General features: G+C 45.2%; 1 pseudogene; it reads right to left on the bottom strand.

Annotated features, from left to right (window-relative positions):
- Nucleotides 1–845: 845 nt before the first annotated feature.
- Nucleotides 846–1,197, bottom strand: LOC140427504 (large ribosomal subunit protein eL43-like; annotated as a pseudogene).
- Nucleotides 1,198–10,330: the final 9,133 nt, after the last annotated feature.

The following is a 10,330-nucleotide window of genomic DNA, read 5'->3' as shown; positions in this document are numbered from 1 at the left end:
AGAAGATTGTAGTTTAGTTGGGCAGCATGGTCGGCACGGGCTTGGAGGGCCGAAGGGCCTGTTCCTGTGCTGTACATTTCTTTGTTCTTCGTTTAGTTAATTAACTTAAAAGTTGCTGTTTGGTTTAGAAGAAGGTGAATTTTCAATCAGCTTTAAACAAAGGATCTACTTGTAGCTACTTGCAGCTGGAGCTTGTTAATTAGTTAATTGGATTAGGCCAGTTTTCAGAGGTTAGAGTCACAGTATAAAAGTGAGCCAGCTACAGTGCAGACTTTGTTTGCACTGAGTGCTGAATTTGGGTGCATTTGAGTACTGTCGTGAGAGTTTGGTGACTGAGGGATTTTAAGGGTTAATTTTTATCTAAAGTCTAGTCTTTCTTTTATTTAGTTAATTAACTTAAAAGTTGCTGTTTGGTTCAGAAGAAGGTGAATTTTCAATCAGCTTTAAACAAAGGTTCTAATTGTAGCTACTTGCAGCTGGAGCTTGTTAATGAGTTAATTGGATTAGGCCAGTTTTCAGAGGCGAGAGTCAGCTACAGTGCAGACTTTTGTTTTGGGCGAGGCATTTTCAGAACCCCAAAATGTATTATGGAGTTTAACCAACCTCTCCCTTTAATGGATTTGTGGCTTTTCCTAGCACGTGGCTTTTTCCCTAGGTGTGGGATTACAATTATGGACACGTGGGTTTTTAAACACAAAACACTGTTTATTCCATGAACTCAACTTAACATCTTAAATAAACATTGGATCTCTTAACACCCCTTACTTCAAAGATAACTCAGAAAATATTGCAACAGTAAATAATTCCTTAAAATGTTCCTTCAAACTTCCAAGGGACTTAACACCTCTTTTTTTTGCCTTTAACATTTTATTAACAAGTTTGCTGATACATAAACCTCTGGAAGGTGTTGATTCCATGACCAGTGCTCACTGATCCTTCAGCTCCCGCAGACGGCGAATTGCAGACTTCACGGTGATGGCCGAGGTGGTGTTGTAGGCCCAGGCTCCTCCAGCCACTGTTTACATGTAAGATCCACAATGCCAGATCCCGACTGCTCTGCGCTTCATCTTTGTCTTGCCGCAGAAGGAGCAGGTGTAATTGGCGTGCTGACTAATCTCGATCTTCTTCACCATTTTGCGGAGGGAGGCTCCGTACCGGGTGCTGTATTTCCCCACGATCCCCACCTCTTGGTGATTTTGGCCATCTTGGAGCCGGAGCCGAGAGCGGGACTTAACACCTTTAAACAGGAGCACATCAGGTTAAAGGATATATATACTTTCTGTAGAATGGCAGAGATATATTAGCTTGGTTGCCTTCAGCTCCAGCAAAACAGCTAGGCACTTTTAAACTGCTCTCAGCAAAAACAGCCAGGCACTTTTCAAACTGCTCTCAGCAAAACCAGCCAGGCACTTTTCAAACTGAAACTAAAAACCTGCAAAATGGCTGAACTGAGCTGACCTCCACCGACTCTATGTCATCACTGTTTTCTTAAAGGTACATTGTTTAAACATCCAGTTCTTAAAGGCACTCTCGCATTACACCTCCCCCCAAGAAAAAAAAACCCATCAACTTCAAGATGATTTCATTTTTCACTTTTGCACCATCCACTAAGAAATGTACACAGTAAATATACCTTTTTGTTTTTAAAAAAAAACAACACACGCAAACAGGTATAATAATATAGTCCATTTTTCTTTGTTCTTCTTCCTCCAACCGAAATCCTTCTCGATTGACAGTCTCTTTGAATAAATTCTCTGCACGATCCATCCATTCCTCTACTCCTCGGCATTTCTCTTCAGAATCAAATAATTTAGTTCAGTCTGACCACAGAGTCCCTTGCAAGTCTCCAATTCAGGAGCATTGGTGATCACAGCTTTCAGGCAGTCAAATGCCTGTTGAAAGTCCGCTGTCCATTGAAATTTTTTAGGTTTCTTTAACAAGTCCATCAGTGGAGTAATCACGCCACAAAACCTTTGCACAAATGTTCGATCAAATCCACTCATGCTAAGAAATCGCATTTTTTCCCTTCGTCTTGAGGATAACGGAAACTCCACAAGGGAAGTGCTTCGGGCTTCTCCAAATTCACTTTCGGTAAGGTTCATCACCATGCCCGCCTCCTGAAGGCGATTGAAGAAATCCATACGATGTTTTAAATGTTCTTTCCATGTCTGGAAGTTGGAAATAAAAGCAGATTGTCCCACTTTCTCCTCTTGTCTTAACCTGTGACTTTGTGACCTTGTTACTACACATTCCGGAAAAATCCCAGGATATTCGTCCTTCAACACTTCAGTTGACTGATTTTCCAATGGCTTTTCAACCACAGTAGGCATCACTCCCACCTGCGATCCAGCTATATCATTACCCAAGATAAACTGTATTCCTGGACAAGATAGTTTATCTATTACTCCTACTACCACTTTACCACTCCTCACTGGACTTTCCAACCTTACCTTATATAATGGAACGCTACTCCTCTCACCCTGAATTCCACATATCACCACCTTTTCTGGCAACATTCTTCCCAAACTACATAATTCCTCATCTCTTGCCATTAAAGATTGACTAGCCCCTGTATCTCTTAAAATTGTGACTTCTTTACCTGCTCCTCCTGATAACATGAGTAAACTTTACCCACACAAGTAAATTCTTTAAAGACATCTGGCACCTTCTTAACAATTACTTCTTGAACAGGCTCTACAATCGTTTGCACCTCCTTCATTTCCCTTGCGCTTTCCTTTACCACTCTAACAAACCCCACCGTCTTATCCTGTTTTACCACATCAGCCTTCCCAGTGCTTTTCTTCAACCACCAACACTATGACTTTACATGGCCTAGTTTATTACAGTGAAAACATCTGAAACTTTTCATTTCTTTTCCACCCTCCTGGATTTCTTTTTTAATCTGAGGTACACTCTCTTTATTGTCTCCCATCGGATCACCTTTACCTTTACCACTTGAGTATTTCTCATGTCCCAAGTTTCTATCCCTCACCGGCTGAAACTGATGTCGGAAACCAATCTTTGATTTATGAACTAATTCATAATCATCTGCCATTTCCGCTGCTGATCTCGCAGTTTTAACCCTCTGTTCTTCCACATGAGTTCTCCGTACATCAGGAATTGAATTTTTAAACTCCTCCAAAAGTATAATTTCTCTGAGAGCTTCATACTAGTCTATTTTCAAAGCCCTTATCCACCTATCAAAATTACTCTGTTTGAGCCTTTCAAACTCCATGTATGTTTGACCAAATTCTTTCCTTAAATTTCTAAACCTTTGCTGTAAGCTTCAGACACTAGCTCATATGCACTTAAGATGAATTTCTTCACCTCCTCATACGTTCCAGATACCTCCTCCTCCGGTAGTGATGCAAACACTTCACTAGCTCTACCTACCAGCTTTGTTTGAATCAGTAACACCCACATGTCCTGTGGCCATTTCATGTGTTTAGCTACCTTCTCAAATGCAATGAAAAAGGCTTCCACTTCCTTCTCGTCAAACCTTGGCAATGCTTGGACATATTTAAATAGACCCCACCAAGCCTTCGACTATGACGCTCTTTCTCACTATCCTCATCACTATCATCCAACAGTACATTTCCCTTTACGACTGCCAATTTTAACTGATTGTCATGTTTCATGGCCATTTTCTGAAGTTCAAACTCCCTCTCTTTATCTTTTTCCCTGATCTGTATCTCCCTTTCTTTTTCTTTATGTTCTGCTAGGGCTATTCTTTCTTTTCTCCTTTTCTTTTTCCTCTCTCTCTCTTTCTCTTTCTTTTTCCTCTCTCTCACACTCATATGCCAGCTGCTTTAATTCCTTCTCATGTTCCATTTGTTTAATTTGCAACTGAATTTTTGCCATTTCCAATGAGTCAAACTCTATCTCAGGCAACTTGAAATGCTTAACCACTGCCATAATTACCTCATCTTTTTGCATTTTGTCAGGTAATGTTAACTGCAATGTTCTTGCCAAATCTAACAGTCTGCTTTTCGTTTCTGTCCGTAAAGTACTACGTGTGACATTCTCCACCCCCAAAAACTTCTGAGCCTCTGAAAGAGCCATTGTTCACAACACTCTCCCCACTTAAACTAAAATACCACACCGGAAAAGCACCAACCTTCACTGTCTTTAAGTTCACAAAAGCCAATCCAATAGATAGACTTTCATCCCGGACGAGCCCATAATTGTTATGGGCGAAACATTTTCAGAACCCCAAAATGTATCATGGAGTTCAACCAACCTCTCCCTTTAATGGATTTGTGGCTTTTCCTAGCACACAGCTTGTTCCCTAGTTGTGGGATTACAATTATGGGCAAGCAGAGTAGTGATCTCAGTATTGCTACCGGTGCCACATGCAAGTGAGGCAAGGAACAGAGAGTGAGTGCAGCTGAACACGTGACTACAGGGCTGGTGCAGGAGGCAAGGCTTCAGATATGTGGATCATTGGGATATCTTCTGGGGAAGGTGGGACCTGTACATGTAGGACGAATTGCACCTAAACTGGAGGGGCACCAATATCCTGGGTGGGAAGTTTGCTAGAGCTCTTCAGGAGGGTTTAAACTAGTTTGGCAGGGGGATGGAAACCAGAGCTCTGGATCAGAGGATAGAGTAGCTGTTGAACAGGCAGAGATAGTATGCAGCAAGTCTGTGAGGAAGGATACACAGTTGATAGAGCAACGTTGCACTCAGTGGAATGGGTTAAAGTGTGTCTGTTTCAATGCAAGGAGTGTCAGGAATAAGGGAGATGAACTTAGAGCATGGATCTGTACTTGGAACTATGATGTTGTGGCCATTACGGAGACATGGATTTCACAGGGGCAGAAATGGTTGTTAGATGTTCCCGGGTTTAGATGTTTTAAGAAGAATAGGGAGGGAGGTAAAAGAGGAGGGGGAGTTACACTGTTAATTAGGGAGTGCACCACAGCTGCAGAAAAGGAGGTAGTTGAGGAGGGCTTGTCTACTGAGTCAGTATGGGTGGAAGTCAGCACCAAGAAAGGAGCAGTCACTTTATTGGGAGATTTCTATAGACCCCCCCAATAGCAGCAGAGAGATAGAGGAACAGATTGGGAGTTAAATCTTGGAAAAGTGCAGAAGTAACAGAGTTGTTGTCATGGGTAACTTCAAGTTCCCTAATATTGATTGGAACCTCCTTAGTGCAAATGGTTTGGATGGAGCAGATTTTGTCAGGTGTGTACAGGAAGGATTCCTGACTCAATATGTAGATAGGCCGACGAGGGTGGAGACCATCTTGGACTTGGTGCTCGGCAACGAACCAGGCCAGGTGTCAAATGTCTCGGTGGGAGTGCATTTCGGTGACACTTGACCTTTACCATAGTCATGGAGAGGGATAGGAACACACAGAATGGGAAGGTATTTAATTGGGGGAGGGGAAATTATACTGCTATTAGACAGCAGCTGAGGAGCAGAAAGTGGGAACAATTGTTCTTGGGGAAATGCACAACAGTAATGTGGGGATTGTTTAAGGAGCACTTGCTGTGAGTGCTGGATAGTTTTGTCCCACTGAGACGAGGAAGGAATGGTAAGGTGAAGGAGCCTTGGATGACAAGAGAAGTGGAGCTTCTGATCAAGAGGAAGACGGAAGGTTACGTAAGGTTGAGGAAGCAAGGATCTGACTCGGCTCTAGAGGTTTACAAGGTAGCCAGGAAAGAACTCAAAAATGGATTGAGGAGAGCTAGAAGGGGGCATGAAAAAGCCCTGGCGGGAAGGATTAGGGAAAACTCCACAGCGTTCTACACGACTACTGGTCAGTACTTTGTCATAAGACCATAAGACATAGGAGCGGAAGTAAGGCCATTCGGCCCATCGAGTCCACTCCACCATTCAATCATGGCTGATTTCAACTCCATTTACCCGCTCTCTCTCCATAGCCCTTAATTCCTCGAGAAATCAAGAATTATTTCAACTTCTGTCTTAAAGACACTCAACGTCCCGGCCTCCACCGCCCTCTGTGGCAATGAATTCCACAGACCCACCACTCTCTGGCTGAAGAAATTTCTCCTCATCTCTGCTCTAAAGTGACTCTCTTTTATTCTAAGGCTGTGCCCCCGGGTCCTCGTCTCCCCTGCTAATGGAAATAACTTCCCTACGTCCACCCTATCTAAGCCATTCATTATCTTGTAAGTTTCTATTAGATCTCCCCTCAACCTCCTAAATTTCAATGAATATAATCCCAGGATCCTCAGACGTTCATCGTATGTTAGGCCTACCATTCCTGGGATCATACGTGTGAATCTCCGCTGGACCCGCTCCAGTGACAGTATGTCCTTCCTGAGGTGTAGGGCCCAAAATTGCTCACAGTATTCTAAACGGGGCCTAACTAATGCTTTATAAAAGCTTCAGAAGTACATCCCTGCTTTTATATTCCAAGCCTCTTGAGATAAATGACAACATTGCATTTGCTTTCTTAATTACGGACTCAACATGCAAGTTTACCTTCAGAGAATCTTGGACTAGGACTCCCAAGCCCCTTTGCACTTCAGCATTATGAATTTTGTCACCGTTTAGAAAATAGTCCATGCCTCTATTCTTTTTTCCAAAGTGCAAGACCTCGCACTTGCCCACGTTGAATTTCATCAGCCATTTCTTGGACCACTCTCCTAAACTGTCTAAATCTTTCTGCAGCCTCCCCACTTCCTGCCCCTCCACCTATCTTTGTATCATCGGCACACTTAGCCAGAATGCCCCCAGTCCCGTCATCTAGATCATTAATATATAAAGAGAACAGCTGTGGCTCCAACACTGAACCCTGCGGGACACCACTCGTCACCGGTTGCCATTCCGAAAAAGAACCTTTTATCCCAACTCTCTGCCTTCTGCCTGACAGCCAATCGTCAATCCATGTTAGTACCTTGCCTCGAATACCATGGGCCCTTATTTTACTCAGCAGTCTCCCGTGAGGCACCTTATCAAAGGCCTTTTGGAAGTCAAGATAGATAACATCCATTGGCTCTCCTTGGTCTAACCTATTTGTTATCTCTTCAAAGAACTCTAACAGGTTTGTCAGGCATGACCTCCCCTTACTAAATCCATGCTGACTTGTCCTAATCCGACCCTGCACTTCCAAAAATTTAGAAATTTCATCCTTAACAATTGATTCTAGAATCTTGCCAACAACCGAGGTTAGGCTAATTGGCCTTTGATTTTCCATCTTTTTCCTTGTTGCCTTCTTGAACAGGGGGGTTACAACAGCGATTTTCCAATCCTCTGGGACTTTTCCTGACTCCAGTGACTTTTGAAAGATCATAACTAATGCCTTCACTATTTCTTCAGCTATCTCCTTTAGAACTCTAGGATGTAGCCCAACTGGGCCCGGAGATTTATCAATTCTTAGACCTCTTAGTTTCTCTAGCACTTTCTCCTTTGTGATGGCTACCACATTCAACTCTGCCCCCTGACTCTCTGGAATTGTTGGGATATTACGCATGTCTTCTACTGTGAAGACTGACGCAAAGTACTTATTTAGTTCCTCAGCCATTTCCTTGTCTCCCATCACTTGATTACCAGCATCAATTTGGAGTGGCCCAATGTCTACTTTTGCCTCCCGTTTAGTTTTAATGTATTTAAAGAAACTTTTACTATCATTCCTAATGTTACTGGCTAGCCTACCTTCATAATTGATCCTCTCTTTCCTTATTTCTCTCTTTGTTATCCTCTGTTTGTTTTTTGTAGCCTTCCCAATCTTCTGACTTCCCACAATCTTTGCCACATTATAGGCGTTCTCTTTTGCTTTGATGCATTCCCTAACTTCCTTTGTCAGCCATGGCTGCCTCATCCCCCCTCTGATAACCGTTCTTTTCTTTGGGATGAACCTCTGCACTGTGTCCTCAATTACTCCCAGAAACTCCTGCCATTGCTGTTCTACTGTCTTTCCCACTAGGCTCTGCTCCCAGTCGATTTTCGCCAGTTCCTCCCTCATGCCCCTGTAGTTACCTTTATTTAACTGTAACACCTTTACATCTGATTCTACCTTCTTTCTTTCAAATAGGAGATTGAATTCTACCATATTATGATCACTGCCTCCTAAGTGTTGCCTTACTTTAAGATCTTTAATCAAGTCTGGCTCATTACATAACACTAAGTCCAGAATGGCCTTTCCCCTCGTGGGCTCCATCACAAGCTGTTCCAAAAAGCCCTCCTGTAAACATTCATTGAATTCCCTTTCCTTGGGTCCACTGGCAGCATTACTTACCCAGTCCACCTGCATATTGAAGTCCCCCATGATCACTGTGACCTTGTCTTTCTGACATACACTTTCTATTTTGTGGTGCATTTTGTGCCCCTGGTCCTGACCACTGTTAGGAGGCCTGTACATAACTCCCATTATGGTATTTTGCCTTTGTGGTTCCTCAACTCTACCCACACTGGTCATGATATACATCAGCATATCATGGTGCAATCACACACACACTGACACACTGATGGACATACAGTAGGACCAACCAGCATACACAACACCGCAGCCAATCACCAGTGAGAGCACACGCACTATAAAGACAGGGGACACCAGAGTTCCCGCTCATTCAAGCAGCAGCCAGCTCAGAGAACAGAGCTCACAGCCTGCCTCTCAGACATTCACCATGTCTGAGTGCCTCACCTAGATAGTGATAGGACAGGGTCCACAGATAAGCTGCTAAAGCATGTACCCAAGCGTACAGTATGTTATTGCAGTTGAGTTGTTAATAAAATAGAGTTACACCATCTCCAGCCGTGTTGACCTGTTTGTAGACCAGAACACCCAACATGACATGGTTCCAGGAGTGGACGCATACTAGCCCCTGTGAGACCTACCTGCAACTTATCAGCAATCCGCCATCCTGCAGCATGGAGAACAATAACCCGCCGCCGCCGCTACACATCGCTGGCAAACTCGGGGTGAATGGGAAGCTTTTTAAACAGCGCTTCCAGCACCTCTTAGAGGCCACAGTCAGGGCGAATGCATCGGACACCAGGAAGATTGCCCTTCTTCTCTCCACGGCAGGGCAACACGCCATCCACATCTTTAACTCCCTTACATTCGCGGACGGCGAAGACAAAACCAAATACAAGACGGTGCTCCTAAAATTTGATGAACACTTCAGCGTTGAAGTCAACGAAAGCTTCGAAAAGTACCTGTTTCAGCAGCGCCTGCAGGGTAAGGACGAGCCTTTCCAGTCTTATTTAACGCACCTCTGTATCCTCGCGCAGTTCTGCGGCTATGGGTCCGCCTCTGACTCCATGATACGTGACCAGATAGTTTTCGGGGTCATGGCGGACACCCTGCGCCAGCAGCTCCTTAAAATCAAGCAACTCACCCTAGCGACGGCCATCGAGACCTGCGTCCTGCATGAGAACACCACCAGCCAGTACTCACACATCCAGGTGGCTGAAACGGTGCGGCAGGGGCCCCACGAGGCGGAACGGGTCCAGACGATCGAGTACCTCCCGGCCCACGGCCCGGAGGGCGGCCGTTTCGCGCGCTTTCAGAGGCCTCCCGCGCTTGTATGCTCCAAAACAGGGGACGTTGACACGGAGGAACACGATGCGCAGGCACGCTCTACGCAAGACCGCACCGTGCATGCGCGGTGGCGCAACGAACGCACTGACGTCATGATGTGCGGCAACTGTGGCTCTGCCCATTTAAAGCGGCAATGTCCGGCCAAAGCGCGACAATGCCTACGCTGTGGCAGGCTTGGCCACTACGCTGCCTGCTGTCGAGCACCTCAGCCTGCCAACTCGCAACAGTTTAACCAGCCTCGCAGGAATGTTCGGGCAATTCTACCCAGGTTCACCGAGCCCGATCCTGACATCATTCAGACCAGTGACACTGAGGACAGGGAGCCTTTCCGCGTTGCTGTCGTCAACAAGAACAAGCTGTCCCCGAGTCGAACGCACCAGCCGCTGTTGGTGCACAGCATTGATCCGGACGACGAGTGGTGTGCCACCCTGATGGTCAACCGATCCCAGATCACATTCCGCCCGGACACTGGTGCTTTCGCAAATCTCCTCGCATGGTCAGCACTTCAAACCTCGAGGGTCAAACCAGCAATTCTTCCATCCATCTGTCAACTGGTCGACTATAATGGCAACGTCATCCCCGCCACGGGGTCGTGCCAACTCGAAGTGACGCATAACTCGCGTAAAGCCATCCTACTCTTCGAGATCGTGGGCTCTTCAAAGGACTCTCTGCTAGGCGCACAGGCGTGCAAACTCCTCCACCTCGTTCAGCGAGTACACTCTTTCTCTCCAGAAGGCACGTCTGACTTCCAAGATGCGGAATTCAGGGCGTAACTAAACTCAATCCTCTCTCACAGCCAGGATGCTTTCGAGGGCA

This window comes from Scyliorhinus torazame, chromosome 7, assembly GCF_047496885.1.
Source record: "Scyliorhinus torazame isolate Kashiwa2021f chromosome 7, sScyTor2.1, whole genome shotgun sequence".
In the NCBI taxonomy this organism is placed as follows: Eukaryota; Metazoa; Chordata; class Chondrichthyes; order Carcharhiniformes; family Scyliorhinidae; genus Scyliorhinus; species Scyliorhinus torazame.
Note: the sequence above shows the minus strand (reverse complement) of the source record. Positions and strands in the feature narration are given on the sequence as shown.